General features: G+C 40.0%; 1 protein-coding gene across 1 annotated transcript in view; it reads left to right on the forward strand.

Moving 5' to 3' along the window:
* b4galt5 (beta-1,4-galactosyltransferase 5) overlaps positions 1 to 19,280 on the forward strand; it is a 30,928-nt gene that overhangs the window by 810 nt on the left and 10,838 nt on the right. The window lies entirely within an intron of this gene.

Here is a 19,280-nt window from a genome sequence, read left to right on the forward strand (position 1 = left end):
GTGGAGACATGCGCCTATATGGGCTGAGCCTCATCAGCTCCCAATCTCGATGATGATGATGATGATCCTCAACTGGATGGAAATCAAACCCATCATGATAATGATAAATTATAATAACGCATACCTCACTGTGATTACATTGATAATATAAATACTGGCTACTGTAATCCGGCTGGTGTTAGCAGGCCTAACTATGATTACAGAGCTCCAAATGCTTTTGGCTTCAATTGGGAGGCTCGCTAAACAGTCTAATTCGACCATGTGTGTATTAGGCAAATACCAAACGCGACTCCCGGCATATTGGTGTTCAAAAGGTTATACCATGACTCATGGGTCTAAGCGATGTTTTTCAGCACCAGTTTGATACACAGATATTCTGACAGTCAAGTGATTCATATAACCAATTTTATCATTTGCAGGAACCGGGAAGTCACGTGCATCATACGTACAACCCCCCCCCCCCCCCCCCCACATGCATTTTTTCAATGTGTGTAAGCGCCTGTCAGTTCGGGCTGTACGGTATTGGGAAAAACACGTGATGTGCAAATGGGAATATCGATATTGCGATATTTAACATGTAGTTAAAGAAATAGTTTTATTATCTAATGACAGGGACATGTTTTGATGTGGCCGATTAAACAAGCTCAGTGTATTTTTAGCTCATAAATTGTAATGTTCAACTATTGGCTGGCTATGCAAATTGCATCTGGCAGGTCAGATTTATGTAAAATCATGCAATTACACAAAACAATATTGCATCTCTTTGCGATATGCACAATATATCGAAAAATATCGCAATAGATATTGTGCAGCCCTAGAACTGCGTCTCTCTAATCTTAGACCATGGTCCAGACCTCATCTTATGCAATATCAAGGGCTGGTCACAGTTCCTGTTTTGAGAAGTTATTAGTCTTCTATGGACTCAATGGACTGATGCATATCAGACATGCACAATAATTCTCACTTGGTTGGATATGATTAATTAAATTTGATTGAACATATAAAAACATTTAATATTTGTACATCATTTATAGCACTATGGAACATACTATGGGGTTTATTCTTTATAAATTTGCTAGTTTCATATTTATTGATTGGCTTTTGCTAAATTACTCCAAACACGAATAACATCATTATTGCATCCATTTGTTATGTATTATTTTGTCAATGATAATATTTTTATCTGTCATAAAATAATCTGAATAATTATTTTTTCAAAAAAACTAATATGGAATTTCATATTTTCCATGTTTCTGGTTTATTGCTCTTGTTTTGCTCCAATAGTGCATGGTAATAGTCTCTCTTGCTAGTACGTAATTCTGATATTTACAAGTTTATTTTTGAGTTATTCATTTGTGCTGGACATGTTGCTGTTTTGGTGTACTTGTGTGGGCATGAACTATGAGTATATCATTTGGTAGATAAGTAAATTCTCTATTACGTGCTGATTTTATTGAGGCACAAGTTCCTTTCATTTTTAGTGACATTATTAGTGACATTATCAAGTCTTGTATTGTTTAAGTCCCGGATCATTTTGAAAATAACCTTAAAAATGTTCTTGTTGTTGGTTTAGAAGAATCTCTATGTTGTTGTTATTGTTGTTTGTTTACCTATGTTGGTGTCGACCTCAGCCTTTAGTTCAGAGTTTTGGTGGCATGATTTTAATGGAGATTAGGCAAAGTCACTGGGCCTCCAGTACTCCCAGCTAGCGTTTGTCGCTCTCGCTGGTCACTGCGCTTTGGGAAAGTGCTCGCCGCTTGCGTTAGCCTCTCTCGCTGGTCACTGAGCCTCTGAGAAGCTAGCGTTAGCCACTCTCGTTGGTCGCTGGGCCTTGAGGAGGCACTCGCCGTCCCTCGCCACTCGCGTTAGTTTCCCTCACTTGTCGCTGGGCCTCTGGGAAGCACTCGCCATCGCTCACTGCTAGCATTAGCTGCTGTCGCTGGTCATTGGGCCTCAGGAAAGCGTGCACCGCTTGTGTCAGCCTCTCTCGCTGGTCACTGGGCGCTCTGGGAAGCGCTCGCCGCTCACGTTAACCATTCTTGCTGGTCGCTAGGCCTCGGGAAAGCACTCGCTGCTTTCTCCTATTTAGAATTCACCCAAGAGCTGACTGAGCTGCTATGTAGTCTCTCACGTTATTGGTCTCTGAATTGGCCTGTAGCCTTCCCCATTCTACTCTTTAATGTAGAAACACACATGCCACACTTGACACTTCTGTGGAAGTTCTTCTCTAAAATGTTTTCACTATGTACCAGTGAAAGGAACACTAGAAAGACACAATGTACATGCGAGAGCCTTTTCCCATATACTGCTTGAGTCAGCATCGGTTGGATATCCGGTTGTGCTGGCTGAACAAGGCACTCTTGCTAAAGCTGTCCTGCTTTAGTTGGCTATCATTCATCTGAATCAGGCATGCTCAGCTCGGGTCCTGGAGAGCCGCTCTCCTGCCTGTTTTAGATGACTTCCTCCTGCAACAAACCGGATTCACATGATCAGCTCATTAATGAGCTGTAAAGAAGCCTGAAAACAATCCTGTTCAAGCGTTTTCAATGTCCAATATTCTTCCCACCTGCAATGATTGATGGTCATCAAATTTTTAAAATGATTTAAAAACACAGTGCTTAAAATCCCTGCAATGTTAAAATGCGTTCAGAAAGGTGTTCTCTGCAACACTGCCAAATTTGATTTAAAATATGGAACTCCAACTACGTTCACGTCAGCGTTCGTCGGGGTCCGTTCAAGGTCGCAAATGTTCACTAGACGTTCGTCAACAGTTTTAGTGCTTTTTTTTTTGTGACAAGGCAAATGTCTGCAGATCATTTGGCGAACGATTGCGACCTTGAACGAACTCTGATGAGAACGCAACATTGACTGCCTCACAATTGATCGCCCCTCTGTAGGATGGGGGCTTACGTAGCTTGCAATTAAGTCAGATAACCACTGATGTGAAGAAAGTTGTCCAAGTGAGTGGGGTACTTTTGCTGGTTATCACAGGGCACCTGTTTTAGCCACACCCACCCAAAAAATCAGGAACACCAAAGTGAGGTGAAACCGGTTCAATTCTATACCACCACAATTCAGTTTTGCTTCGTCATCAATTATCTTCAAAAATGTAAATGTATTCAGAAACAAATCTCCAAACTCACTTTACAGGGTCTTTAAAATTGATTGTTGGAGCAGGGCGTGATGTTGTAAGCCGGAACATATTTGATTTACTACAATTACATCCACAAAGAAGACCAAGCAAAACTTTTCTCTTACTCATCAAAATTGCGATAGATCCATTGTCGCTTTTTACCTGCTGTGAATAACACAATCGATAGTCGAATCAATTCTCATATGGAAGACACATTAGTAACAGGAATAGCCTGTGTAAGTCCCATTTTTATGGGCAATTCCGTCCTCTTGGGTTTTGAGTGCAGGGCTAAAATGGTCACGTGGAGTGCTGGGGGTTAGAGCAAAACTGAACAAAGACCAGCAGCACCATACGATTAATTATACATGGTAACCAGGAGCAATAGTGCTTCTCCGGCTGTTACTAAAAGCTACATGAGTTTTTTTACACCCAGGATGCCAGGCGGAGGCCCATCAAGAAAATGAGCAGAGATGAGTTACTTTGACGTAACATCATCTTCCTTTAGGTTAGAAAAGCTTACTGGAAAGGCTCTCGTATTTTCATTGTCTTTCTAGTGTACCATATTTTCCGCACTATAAGGCGCACCTCTAAACCTCCAATTTTCTCAAAAGCCGACAGTGCGCCTTATAATCAGGTGCGCCTTATATATGGACCAGTATTGAGCCACTACAGCAGGCGTGTCCAAAGTCCGGCCCACTGGCCAAATGTATATGTCTTTTATATGTGGACAAAGTTTTAAAATGGGCCATTCATTGAAGGTGCGCCTTATAATCCGGTGCGCCTTATATATGGACGAAGTTTTAAAATCGGCCATTCGTTGAAGGTGCGCCTTATAATCCGGTGCGCCTTATAGTGCAGAAAATGCGGTACTCATTAGGTGAGGTCTCTGACCATGTGCAGTAAATGGGTTCTTTTGAAGCAAAACATTTCAAATCACAACGGATGAATATTATTTCTTAATTAAAATATCAACAAGCTCCCTTCACATTGGCAACAGGGGATGCTGAGTTTTATGCCCTCTTGTTCTACATGTAATGTGAAGCTGTTAGTAGAGAACAGTCAAGATTGAAGTCATCAATGACTAGCATGAGTGCATCAGGCTCATGGATATCACGACTGAGACACTGAAATAATGATCTCGCTATCACAGGACAGTATATGACGTCACTTATCTTTGCTACAAGCTGTTTTTCCGGTAATTGAGTAATTGAAGCTTTCCAACAGATACTTTCTATGTTAGTGACACGCCCACAAAAATATCTGTTGAGTTCTCCCGTTCCATCTAATCATCTGTCTTACTTAACTTGACTGCATTGTGGCACCAATGAGCCCTCTCCACATCTCCTTCAAGATGACCCACATTGGAGGGCCGAGCTCCCTCCAGTTGTAGGTCCTCACGTTCGTACAGTAGCTCCTCATGGTTGTAGCAGGAAACAAAAGGTCAACAGTAATCGTGCTAAGATCGTATGAAAAATATCAGTGGGGTGGTTGAGGAGGGACTGATTGTGTGTCAGAGGACATTGCAAAGGAATTCATGAGAAATGGATACAAATGTAAGGAGGACAATAGCCAAGAAAGAGCTCTGCTTCAGTTCGGATTGTACAAGAGGGAGTTGGTTCCAGCAAACTCGAGTGGGGTTTCCTGTTAGTCAGGTGGTTTCTGTGCAGAATGCCCCACTTTCACAGCTTAGTTCTATTGTCTCTCCCTTTTACAGGCTGCCCCTGTCTTTCCATTTGTCTGTCGCCACGCACTCTCATACACTGCGCCCTCTCCGCTCCGCATCTGTGTTGTCCCCAGAGCGTGGATGCTGACTGATGCAGGCCGGTGATGCGGGCCGCAGCTGGGTTCGATTGCAGCTGTTTATTTAATTGAAACATAAAAGAATCCCATTGGTGCAAAAGCGAGGGAAGACACAAATTCTATTTATAGGGTCGAACACAGATGCGTGCACACACACCTCCACATCCGGGGAAAGCGGAGCAGAGGAGACAGGCCAGGTGGCTCCCTTTTGTCTCTGGCGACCAGGCTGCACTTTCCATTGAATGGTAGTGTGTAGGTGACACTCCCATCTAAATTTGTTATTGTAACAAAATGCTGGTGGCTTTATCTTGCTAGGGATAGCATTTTAGCACCCTTAAAATACCAATGGGGATAATCGTTACTACGGCTGAACGATTTTGAAAAACTAATCTCATTGCCAACCCCCCACTACCTCCGGCAATATTGTGTTTGTGCTTGATTTGATGATTTTATTTCAAGGTGGTTTTTTCATGTCATTTTGTAACAAACAAAAGCAATACATTCATGTATGTATTACAATAAGCAATACCTGATTCTCAACCTTTTTTCAATAATGTAAAATGTGAAATGTTTGTCATCCAACTACCCTTAAGCCAGTGCAAATAAGTTTTTAAGGGGAAAAAAACGACTTAAAACTGAGTGCGGTACCATCAAGCTCTGAAATATGAAACTTTTGAACTCTTTGTAGTGTTAGGGTTGAAAATATTTGGAAATCAAAATTATAAATGAAGAAAAATAATTATCTGAATTACAAATAAAGATTTATGTACAAAAAAATTGTCAACATAAAGTGTCCTCCTTTAGGTTTAGATCTGTTCTAAGATTTGCAATAAAAGCATACATTTGTGAAAAAAAAATCTTTAGATTTGTAGTTTATTTAAAAAAGTTAACAATAATGGTGTGGTGTTGCGGTTCAAAATGAACCACTAACGATTTATGGTAGGATAACGACAGAAAGTCAATTCTTTTTCATAAAAACAACTTTATTTGAACCAGAATTGGAAATGCAAACTTAAAACTAAACCATCATCTGAATATTGAAGAACAATATCATGTCAAGCCTGGTTTTAATTGTTGTGTGCATTTGTATACTTGCATGAATCACAATATGTGTTGCTTGCTCACAGTGTACATTTCTTGCATGTGTGTCAAATGCTGCTGGTTTTCCTGTCCTTATTGGAAGCCCACCACTTTCTCTTTCCTCTCCCCTGGTTGCCTGGTTCCGATCCCAACCAGCTAACAACAAACAATCTTCTCCTTTCCACGATGGTCATCTCAAACGTAATCTTCTGAAGAGGTTTTGGAAAGAATGTAGCCAATAAGAATTTGTTGGGCCTGGAGAAAAAAAACACTTCATTTATCGAACCATAAGTAGCAGTAGCAATTATGTGGCAGGCCTAACAAATGGATCATAGATGAATCAACCTAAGTTGGGTTCAAAGTTTACTGATGTTTATGGTATATTGCAATGATTTATCAAGCGCTATCAGCATGGACTGCTGTGGTAACAATAGCCTTGTAGGTTATGATTCATGTTGTGCCGACACTATCCTAAAAATCCAAATTACAGGCAGATTTGTTGTCTTTGTGGCATATTTCATTTCAGGTTACCAATTTTTTTTTTCTTTTTAACTGGTTAAACAAACAAACAAAACACATTGGTGCGTTTTGTTATGCACATACGGTATGTGATTGTTTAATCTACCTATGACTGACTGTCCTGTTGAAAGTACCTTCCTCACGTCCTCAAAACCATTTGAATCCTAATTTGGGTAAGAACTGGCACTCGCGGTGGAGTGGTAGTTTATTAAAAGAGAACAAGCCAATAAAGATCAGACGGATATACTCCAGGCTGCTCAGTTTTCACACCGCAATAGAAGAAAATGGAACAAGACCAGAAGTATTTAGACATGGTCTTGATGCTTTAGAATGACCCGGCCTTAGTTAATGATGGTAAATGATTAACTTGGAACTTTGCTTCCTTGTTAGATTGATGAGTAACACCGTTAAGGACATAAACCCCAAAAAACATTACCAATGTAGAGTCTTGACCTCTAGTCATAGCCTTGTAAAGTTGCTTTTCTTTTCAAGTTTTATAGCCATGTTAAGTTATTACTGCCTTGTGGAAATTATGGTGAAATGGTGTGTTTGCATTATACATTTTATACTAAGTGTTTATGATCAGATTTCTACAGCAAAACTTGTGCTCATATGATGGCACACTGATGACTTATTGCATTTATCAAGCAGAACATATTCAGCCCAGAGGCCTCTGGCTATCCCTCTCTCGTCTGCCTCACAAGGTTCTTTTGCAAATGACAATGGTCACAGGAATGTCAAAATAGAGATAACGTATGGAATGCGTAATCAAACTTCTTACAGAAGCCTTTAAAAAAGAAAAATTCAACTGGCACCCCTAATAACAAATACAACATGGCTTTAAAGGACAATATAGTGAATTTAATGGATGCCATTTTAATCACTAATTCTTGTGGCTAGAGCATGAAAGGCTAGTGTTTGACATTTTCACTACAGTTGCTATGGTTCCCCCTGGGCTTATTCGCAACCAAGACTAACTCTTATTTCTTGTCACTGCAACCATAGAAACCTGCTATCCTCGCTCCCATGATGACCTGGGCAAACATCCCAAAGGATACTGCAGTAGCAGCCATTTGTGCCTAACACCCAGCCTCTTGTTTCGGAGGGCAAACTGGACTTTTTAGATCTTCACTTCACCTGCTCTTTGTCAAAGTGGAGCTAAATTGTTGTTTTTGCGACCAGCTAAACGACAGCATGCTGGAGTAGTTCACTTCTAAATGTATTTGTGCAGACCAAGGACATGTGACTCAAAATTTCATTGTTAATACAGTTTTGAGTTAAACATCAATCGCGCACGGGTTCATTGCACTCGGAGTCAGTCGGAGGCATGAGCAATCCTCTTAAAGCCTTTCACATGCGCACGCAACAGGAAGGATATATGAGGTACATAACTAGCTGGTGACAGTGGAAACTTGTGCCTCGCTCACACCAAATGGGGACCACCGGCGCCATAAAATGTATTCAGATATCCGGCCCTTAAAAGATTCGAAAACCACAATTACCAATGTGAACTGCTCGCACGTAAACAGTATTTTCCATTGTTTGCTTTAAGCCAAACAGACTCGTGTGATGGGTTATTGTCGTGCAAATTGATTAAGTTCCTCTTCATCTATATCACAGGTGCCAAACTCAAGGCCCGGGGACCAGATACGGCCCGCCACATCGTTTTATGTTGCCCGCAAAGACAAATTGTGCATCAAATTCATGTCATTACTAGAATTGCAAATTGTCTTCACTTTTAATATATATATATTTTTAAATATTTGACCAGTTTTTACTCGTCTGATTTGAAAACGAGTTATTTGTCAGTTTGTTTTGTAGCTTTTATTGTATATAATATGAAGGTGCTCATACATTTAATTGGGTTGACAGTCATAATGGCCCTCCAAAAGAAGCTATGACTACAATGCGGCCCTTGAAAAAAAAGTTTGACACCCCTGATCTATATATTTCTCACAGAATCTCGAAGGTTTTGTGCTAACTCTGAGTGCTACGTCAAACTGTTCATAATTCCTCCTCCCTTAACTAAGGCCCCAGTTTCAACTAACAAAAAATAGTCTCCATTAAAAGTATGGAGTTATATTGGTGATAATCAGATTTATTTTTGCCAAACATCTTTTGAACCATGTATAGAAGTTCCCTCATCCATTTAGGAAATTTCAAGTATCTACAAAACGCAGCTGGCCAACCCCATAGCCCAGACATGTGAAAGGTTGGGGGATTTCTGTCACATGTTTTAATCAGCCAGTACTTGCCAGGAATTCCTGCCGCTTCTTCAGTGTTGCTGTTGGCCTCTTAACAGTTCTCTGACAAGATTTCTTTCGCATCTTTTCATCAACTTTGGAGAGACGCCTAGCTCTTGGTCGTGTTACTGTTGTGCCATATTTTCCCCACTTGATGAGGACTGTCTTTGCTGTGTTCCAAGGGTATGTTAGTATAGTATATTATATGCCTTGGAAATTGATTTATACTGAAAAAATGTCAAAAACAGCAAAGAAGGACTGAACTTTTTAAAGTGTCAATCAGGAGCCCTTTAAATAGTGCCAGGTAACTTCCATTTAACACAAGTTGGAATGTGATTGCTTAATTGTAAACAGCCATTTCTAAACATATGTTTTTAAACAAGCCTCCAAACAATAACTCCTTGTTTTCAAAAATAAAAATAGTTTTTGTGAAAAAGGTTGCGAGGCAGTTCACATCCGTAAACAGACACTCTGGGAGGTTATTTGGACATTCTGGAAAGAAATTCAAACGGAAGCAGTTCAACAGCTATATGAATTACCAAGCTAAATGAGGTCATTGTTAAAATGTTACTTAACCTGTTAAGATACATATTTATGAGCTTTCGGTTTCAGCAAATACAACCTGCCAATGCTGCAAATTCGACAGATGACTAGTTCAAGTTCTATCAAACTTCCAAAACGTCTTGAAACACTGCAGTGTATAATAATTGGGAATAAAATCTTATTTTTGAAAACAAGTATTTAACTAAATTTAAAAATGATCTCTCGCCCTCTACAAACACAGTAGTATGTACGTGCATCTATTTTTACTCAATAACGTTAAGCATCGTTTGATACATTCATTCTCGTAATCCCCTTGTGCAAAATGTGCCGACAACTATGAAACTTCCTCCAGTTTCATCACGAGTTTTACAACCCAAATTCCCCAACTCTGTGCAAAGACAACCTTGCAGCATCCTTCAGTTCCTCATAGTAGTAGTGTCTGTAAGATGACACTCGTCCAACCCCTATTATCAAGATCTCTTACCACGGACAGATGGTGTGGCCGAGTGCACCGGAGGTGATCCAGGAAAGAGGCGGGCCGCTGTTTGTACTGGTCTACGTGTAGAGTTGAGGGGGGGAGTGCAAGGGTGGGCTGAAAGCTCTTATGTTCACGTTCTAATCATTTATGTAACCTAATCATCCTGAGGAGAATCCCAGTCTTTGTTGACTCGGCCTGGAGCTGCCTTTGTTACTGAGACTGTTACCATGGTAACGGCGGTCTTGTGTTTGAGGTCAAACTGACCCGTAAATGAGTTGGCATATATCCCAGGTGATGAGGTCAGTAATGTATAAACCCAATGCATGGGATAATAGCAATGTGATGACTGTATGTCGAGCTGATTAAAAGAACAAAATTCCATATGTACAAGTCACTTCTGAGCTCTCTGCTGAGGCTGTTATGTGCACAGAGCATCATTGAGCCACTAAACTAGTTGTACAACAAAATATGTAAAAGATGACTCTCGACCCTCCCCCCATATCTACTCTGCCTGCTACTTTCCAATTGCATGGACTGTTTGCAGAAGGTGTGGAGACTTGACACCCAATCATCCAAATTAGAGACCTGGGAAATGCATGGATGGATGTGGCAATGTAACAAGATCAACACCTTGTATTGGCCATGGCAGCAAACACAAACAATTAGTTGAGTTCTTGGAAGATTCATGAGACTACGCATGTATAAGATACCCCGGAGACCGCTTAGAAAATTCAAGAATCTTAATAGAATAATAGACAAAGCTGATTTTCATTCACATTATGGTAAAATTCACATTCAGTGGTTGGTCATTAGCTCCCTTATTATTTTTATACATGCATCCTCCCCCTACAAACACTTCAGCTCCTAATGTGCAGTGTAAAATATACTTTTTTTACCTGCTGTGTCCACAGCAAAAATGTAACTGAGATTAGCCGATCAATCGACTGAACCCTTTTGGAATGTTAAAAAAAATGAAAGAACAGAAGCAAAGTTTGGGAAATTAAGACCTCCCACAATCGCAATGTGCTGTATATGTAAAAGAAACAATTGTATTTGTTCATACTTGACTAAATACTTGAATTTTTAGTGAGGCTGATACAAACTTTGTTAATTAAGTTCTATGGATATTTTGGGATCTTTAAAAGACTCCAATATATGGCATTTTAATATTTACATTGACAACATATAGAATGAATAAAGAAATTCCTTATAGGAATTTAGGTTGCAAATATAAACAATAGTGACCTCAAAATGTGGCAAACGAGCATTAAAATACAAGAGCATTATCTGCATGTGTCAGACGACATTCTTTACATTGTCTGTTTACACAGTGTGTACCGTGGGTCTTTCCTGAGTATTTCGTGTACCGTAGCAGCAGTCCAGCTATTACCATAATGTAGAGAATGTTCTGGGTACCCGCCAAATACAAAAGCCAGCGGAAATGAGCCGACAGAAGGGAGATGCAAAGCCCCTGCAAGAATGAATCATTATTTGGTGGCACCAGTCCTGCCAGAAATCTGTCACCATCCTGTAAGATGGCAAACAGGTTTTTTTTCCAACAGTCAAAACAAGAACATTCCATGGCAATGAAAGTGTCATGTCTGCAATTGATCATGTGCCAATTGGATTTATTTCCGCCTAAACAAGTTTTCAAGTGCCAGCTTTGTGCCAACAATTGAATATACAGTATACATACTTGACCACAAATTATTAGTCTCCCTTTAGATAAGGACATTAGTAACCCAGTGATCAATAATTATGGTAGACTTACATACAGTACATGTATCTAAACATTTTGTAAATGTGTGCCATGTACATTCCGTGACTATTGACAGACAGGACACGGAAGTCAAAAAATAGTCTATACAAACAAAAATTCAAAGGAATAACAGAGTACAGAGCTGGATGCAGAATACAAAAAAAATACTCTAGAAAAACAGCAGGGCTACATACAAATGAAGATGGAAGAGAGCTTGACAGTCTGTTGACATCTTTCTAAACAACTCGAGCTTAAATAGTGTTGCCTCGCTCGCGGTTCACCTTTCATGACCTTTGTTTCACAGATTTTGTCAGCACATCATTGGAAAAAAAATATTTGAATAACGCACTGTTATATTGTTCTAAACAAAATACTAATTGTTTAAAAACGTGCGTAGAGCAACAAGGCATTTTGAAATATTTGTATTTTCAATTGGTGCAGAAATAATATTGAGTACAGCAACTTGTCAGTTCTGTTAACCTCGCTTTTCGTTTTACCCCCCCCCCCCCCACATCTCTTGGTGCAGGCTATTTTTTGCTCATTGATGCAGTCAATAGCGACAGCTGAAAAGACTTGAGTTTGTGCTCGGAAAAGAGTGCATTTCTCCATCTCGCTCTCTGTCTAACGCACACACAAATAGTTGCAATCTGTCTACCTTATTCCATTTTTCACGCTCCCTCCCTCTGATCTGTTTTTTACCATTTGCTTACAGCAGAGGGGAAAAAAACAAAGGTTCCTGGCACCACTGCAGTGTGCATGTGCAAGCTTTCAGCGCATCTGGTCTCTGTGCCGTGTAACGTCTCAGCAGACATGATGACTCAGGGGAGGGGTCGCAAATGCACACAGTAAGCTGATCAGCACACATGGACTGTGGTGCAGCAGAGTATTCGGGGCCTGAGCAGATACGATGTCCCTGCTCTGATGGGTGCTTGTTATTTATCACACTGCAGTCTATATTTTAATTGCACTTCACATCACAACATACTACAGCAGGGGTGCCCAAGTTTGGTGCTCGAGAGCCCCTTTTTTTAGCTTGTTTGAAGTGTCCCTCCTCTAACGTTCAAATCATCAGAATCGTTATCGGGCTTCTGCAAAGCCTACTTGAACCAGCACCCTTAAAACTATTGGACTGAACCAGGAAGTGGGGTCAGTTTGATCCAATTTTGGGTTGTTTTGCAAAAAAAGGTAATCCAATTGTTGGGTTATTTTGTATATAAAATGGGTTTGGGGGAAAACAACTTAGCTGGTCCAATATTTAACACAACTTGAGTTGTTTTTAACACGTTTCAGGGTGTGGTGTGTTGGAGGAGGAAAACTTAAAATGGGCTGGATAGAGCCTCTCAATGGGCTCCCCTGACACACAGTATCCAAATTTCCGAGTTGTCACTGACATCATATAGCGCTCGTATCTCAAGTTTGCGATCTCAAGTGAAAGCAAAGCAAATCGGAAAAACTCGTAAAACTTGTCGTTTGGGTCGCAACTCTAATGCCTACTCTTGCTGCAGTTTCACTTTATGATTGACGTACTGTCAGTGAGTCATCAAGTATATTTCGCCATACGAAACTGGGAACTCCACAAACGTGCTTGCATTTTTCCTGGCAAAGTCACTAAAGGTGCTTATTGCTGTGATGACCCTGAAACTACTAATTTAAACACACAAGTAATGCACGTGATGGTGTCAGAAGCTTACTAGCACATGACGCTCAGCACTTTTATGGGTCCGGTACATTGCTCAACTCAGTGGAAGTACCAAGGAAGCTGACAAATCGGGTTAAATAGCAATGTGACAATGTTCAAACATTTAATTCACTAGTCCAAAAGCCAAATGCTGAAGTGGAGAAGGTGACGGTTATAAATCTGTTTTTAAATGAATAATGAGATTAAAAATCTGTACTTGTACTGAAGAGCATTTGTCAAACATGATGATATAAAATAGTTTTCAATTGTTCTGCTTGATTAGACAAAGTCCTGCACCGTACTACTAGCGACTTTGTGATTGTTGATTTTAAAGACAATGGGAGAGAACAAGGGCGAGATGCTTTAGATAAATGAAAATTGTATTAATGAATGAATGTGACCAGCCAAGAGAAAATGGCAAGCAAAAAAAAAAGGGGGGGATGAGTATATTTTGGAGGCTCTCAGGAAGCAGGCCTGATGCCAGAGACTGTGATAAGTGCTGATGTCATATCTGGACTTTCAAACCTGTCAAAGGGACATCTGCTCAGAGTATCCGTCTCTTTGTTTTAATTTCCTCTATCGCCTGTATATATTGCACAGCCAATGTTTATGTAATTGCGGTGCTTGTGAATCCCTTCGCCATTGGGCCAGCTATGTTTTTTTTCTCATCAATGACTGTTTACGTGCAGTCAATATTCAGGTTAAGATCAAAATGACGGTTTCTCAAACATTAGGAATGCCTTTACATGCCTGAACAGACAACGCTACTCGCACGAAGCTACCCCAATTGAAACCATGACACACATTGACGTCATGACGCATAAAGACGTCATTTCAGCTTTTTATTTTCTACCATAAATGAAACACAATATATTCATTTCACTCACCACAGAAATAACGAAGTAGGTTTCCTCCTCGCTCCAAAAGTACGATTTTCTGCTGTGTCTATGAGCATGACTGTTTCCACCGAGTTGAAGGATTTATACAGATACAGATGTATTTGTGTATATATACAGACTGTCATTTTCAGCATAGAGACAGAAAATAATCTGGAGAAATCACTGTATTCAAGTTAAGCTTGAGGAGCCTGACATACAAGTACTTCCGTACTCCAAAGACCAAAATTCCTGGCGTGTCGAGCCAGGTCATGCGGAAAACACAAACCAATACCAACCCTACCAAGAGGGAAGAGGGCTCTCTTGATTTTTTTTATTTATTTTTTTGCAGACTTCCCTCTGAAGTGCCAGATGCGTATGCTTAGTAAATTTGGTGCTGGTGATGATGCTAATCTCCTGATGATTTATGAGATGGGTAGAAACAGAGCTGTTAAAGGGATGCCTTTACAGCCCTGTACGTCTCGTGAGTGTGGTAGCTGAATGCCCGTGGTAGCGTTCTTCTTTTCTAACATGAGATAAAAATCAAAATCCACTCGTTTTTATTCATCTCAGGGTCGGCCATTTTGCCATTTGCCGTCGACTGAAAATGACATCGCAGTTGTCAGGTCTCAGGTCACGATCAATCACGGCTCGCCAGTTTTCTGAAGCTGAGATCAGATGGAGCAAATGGATAATTTTGTAGGCTTAATTCATATTCTACAAATGTGATATTAATCAGAATGCCGTGTTTGGACAAGTGGGAGCACATACTATAGTATGTCATTTTTTGGGTTGACTTGCCCTTTAAAAGAAGAAGACCCCTTCTATATATACAGGTGGCACATCATGAAAACCAGAGGCAACTGGGGAAAAAATTGCCTTTATAATCTGTTATATTAATCAACCTTTTTTTTTTATTTTGTTAGGGTAACAAGGGTCAGACTTACAAGTTGGTCTTATTTAGAATTTTCTTGGATTCCCAAAATTCAGAAAAATGTCATTTCAAGTTTAAGCTACGACTCTTGATACTTGAATAGTCTCCCTTGCTCAATCACAACAGTTCCAACTCATTTTAGTTGTGTTTTTCTTTCATTAAAATAACTCCAAATGTTGACTTCCTCAGCCATTGTAGCATACTAGTATTCAGTTCCTTGTGAACCACTACACACTTCCTCTTTGCTTGGGCGTTCAGTGTTGATACTGAAACATGGGTTGAGGGCTTGATCATGCAAGAGAAATTCGGTTTCCAGCCTGATAGTCTTAAGTGTGTTAATCCAACATTTGAGGACGGAGGTTTGTTAGAAGTCTGGTTTGAATTTTTTGCCGAAGTTTAGTTAACGTACTGACCGTGTGTGCCCAGTGCTGAAGGATCTCAGAAAAACTCTCATGATCTATTTATGACTGGGATGTGACTACTATTACGACTACTTCCTTTATATCATGTTCACCACATGAAGAAATAATTACTTTTATAGACTTCCTTTGTGACTGGTGTCTTGTGATTATTGCGTCATCAATGCGGTCAATTCAAATATTCTGATTTATCTCTATTCTCTATACATAATAATTAGAAATACTGGCAGTCTTCTGTTTTTCTGTGAAACCCAGTGAAGAAGTACAAAAAAAATAGAAATAATTTTTAATTGGCAGATTTTGACACATCCTAAATTTTAAGTAAATACAGTAAGTGGCATTAGTTTGCCTGGTCATATTTATATTTTTCTTTCAATATTTTTTGCTCTATTTTTTCCCCTCTGAACTCATTACATTTCAAGACTTGTTCCCCCTCTGGCTGACTTGAACCCTTAATGCCATTTCATGCACATGTCTCCCAAAGTAAGCGCACAATGCCCCCCTGGGGAATGCTTTAGCTGCACAGTAAATGCTTACATAACCTTTACGTTACTTGTGACAGTGGTTGTGGGTGAGGATGGTGAACTTGGTACTTTTAAAATTAAGCAGGCGCCAAAGGCCAGAATCAAGGTAAAAGACAGTGGGATTATATTATATTATATTATATTATATTATATTATATTATATTATATTATATTATATTATATTATATTATATTATATTATATTATATTATCTGATTGGCCAACAGATACAGTATGGGCATTTTTTTTTTAACGATGCAGCAAGGAACTGCTCGGTAAACGTCCATTTTCTGGTTTTAAGCAAGTGAACTAGCTGGATGATGCTAAATCATGAAAAATTGGACAATACACTGATCTGATTGGCTGAATCATACCTGCAGGTATTTATGCTGAATAGGTGTTCGGTCATAATATCATAACTTGCCAGTCAATCATTGATTGCTTCAGCAAAATTGGAGACTATGTGCATTTTTACATTGATCCATGTGTGTGTAGTGTGCACGTGTGTGTGTACATCGATCCACTCCAGCCTCAGGCTTTCTCGAAATCACTTACAGAAGGTTAAAGGAGGCAATAACATGCTCGTCTCCTTTCAGGAAGATTAATAATAGTTCATTTCTGACTAATGGTGGCATATTTCATGTGCTTGTTTAAAAAGAAGCTTTATCAGAAATGCAGAACAACATATCCTAAACATCCTCTGGAGATTAATACATTAGGAGTTTTGTGCTCGTGTTGCGTTGTCAACTATTTACTTTCCCGTAAGATATTGAAATAGGATGTGGCCAATTTAAAGTGTCACTTTGCCGATGGGTGTCATTAGTTTAGGTTTGACTCTGATGTAACACGCATTCAGTGTTCACTGGGAATAGTGACAGTCATGTTGCTTTACTTCCTGGGTGTCTGGACATCAGTGATATCCAGCGGCGGTAAAAATGGCCCATTTCTCAAAGTGACAGCTTTAATCCCTGAAACCTGGGCAGTGCATGTATAGGGAGTGTGCTTGTGTCACCGCATGTTTGCATGCAGGGAGGAAAAAGTGCCTTTCAGCTCTTATCAGTGAGCCAGCAGAGTGGGGCCGATCACCTAGCACTGCTGAGCTATCAATGTGGAGTTAATTGCCTTTCAGTGGAAAAATGAAGGTGGGGTTGCGGGGCAGTGAGTGGGGGTGGGGTCATTTTGTTTCCTGGTAGTTTGGCTTTTTCGGTGAACCCTTGTTCCAGCGCAAATTGCTGTGCCATAAACCAGCGGCCAATCCTTTTAGATTATTCAATGTGGGTACAAACAGATTTACTACAACGTGTTGGAAATGACATTACGCAAGCAGCGAAGGAGAGAGAGATGAAGGCGATAAAGATGATAAAGAAGGGATGGGCAGACAGGTGGAGTGGTGCTTTGGCATGTGGACTGTGTGTTCTGGCCAAGCTATAGCACGCAAGGTCGTTCAAGGTCTACTTTTATGCGAGATAGGATTGTGTAGTCAATCATCATGTAGTACAGTGGAACCACGGTTTTTCAAGATTACTCTTTGACAAACTTTGACAAAAAGGGAATTCTCTGAAAGTATTGAATATATATATATATTTTCATGAATAGCTAGTTTCGCAAACATACAATAAAGGTATAGTACAATAAAGGCTTTATGTATTTATCTGTCGGCAGTTAGCTAACTCTTTTGTTGATGTTCCTCACCTTACCCTTCATTTCTTTTCTCATTCTTTACTCGTGCAACATCAGTTTCTTTGATTTATTTTTTGTCTTCATCAGGATGGAACTGGATTTCCCACACAGTGTGCCAAAATCAGACATGTTCACACTAGTTTCGTACCTCGCTAGAAGTGCTTTCTTTAATTCTATCGCACTGTGTGTGTAAATGTCTTCATTAAAGGGAACGCAGCACTTTGTTTGGCCCGATTATGTCTTATTTAGCAGTTGTATTCGATAAACAAGTGCAATAACAGTGGAATACATTACAAAATGCTGGGGATAAACACGCAGAATGATGCTCACTGAACAAGAAACAAGGTTCAGACTGAGTCACGAACACATTGGAGGCTTTGTGCAGGCGCTCAATTCCGGGAAATGAGTGGCCGAGTTATGTGTTTGCATAAAAACTGAGCCAATTTACAAAATCTTAATGGAATTGAAAATTTGAACTGTACAAAAACACAGAAACCAAGATGCCATTGCATAATACAATTTGATCACATCCCTTCAATTAAGTCAAGAATCTATGTACAGTACAGTAGTAAGCATACGCATCCGTTTACCAGTACTGTCTGGCACTAGCGACTTTCTGTTGTCGACTACCGCATTTTCTTCCTCTGAATGCCAGGTTTCTTGTGTCTAATTGCATTTGTCAGTGTTTGTAGCCTCCAATGCCTTGCACTCTCCATTACTTCATTCCATGGTGATGTGTCTCTGCTGCTTTGCTCTAAATTGAATCAAATGTTGACACTATCTGTCTCCTGTAAGAGAATTTCCCGCAATCTCAACCGACCCTTGAAAGAATACAGTCACTGTCCTTTTGGAGAGGAGCGGCCACAATTTTTCAAGGCAACGTCACACTGACCAGGCCTTTTGCTTTGCTTACAGTGTAGTGGAACTTTGCAATATGATGCTGCAGTCACAGCAAATGGACGTTAAAACCTATTTGTGGTTTATTTGACTGTTGAGAATTATGGCAGATTTGTGGAATTGATCGATTACCGTATTTTCCGCACTATAAGGCGCACCAGATTATAAGGCGCACCTTCAATGAATGGCCCATTTTAAAACGTTGTCCATATACGTACATATAAGGCGCACCGGATTATAAGGCGCACCTTCACTGAATGGCCCATTTTAAAACTTTGTCCATATATAAGATATATACATTTGGCCCGCGGGCCAGACATTAGACACGCCTGCTGTAGTGGCTCAATATTGGTCCATATATAAGGCGCACCTAATTATAAGGCGCACTGTCGGCTTTTGAGAAAATTGGAGGTTTTTAGGTGCGCCTTATAGTGCGGAAAATCCGGAAATCTTAACGATTTCGCCAATCTCCAATTTTACCCATCAAGACCTTAATGTGCGAGCGCTGGAAGTACACAACATTTAAATGTTACACGCACAGTATTCATACAATGTTGTATATCCATATTCATAATTTTCAAACTTGACTAAAATGCCTAGTGTCCATCCCTAGCATTCACATGTATGTAGCAGCAGAACTATCTCTGTATGCTTCACAAGCATGGGAAAGACAAGAACGTTGGTGCCTGTAGGACTGGGTCACATGCCAGAAGTCTCTG

This window comes from Syngnathus floridae, chromosome 2 (genome assembly GCF_059516105.1).
Source record: "Syngnathus floridae isolate MCC-2025c chromosome 2, RoL_Sflo_1.0, whole genome shotgun sequence".
In the NCBI taxonomy this organism is placed as follows: domain Eukaryota; kingdom Metazoa; phylum Chordata; class Actinopteri; order Syngnathiformes; family Syngnathidae; genus Syngnathus; species Syngnathus floridae.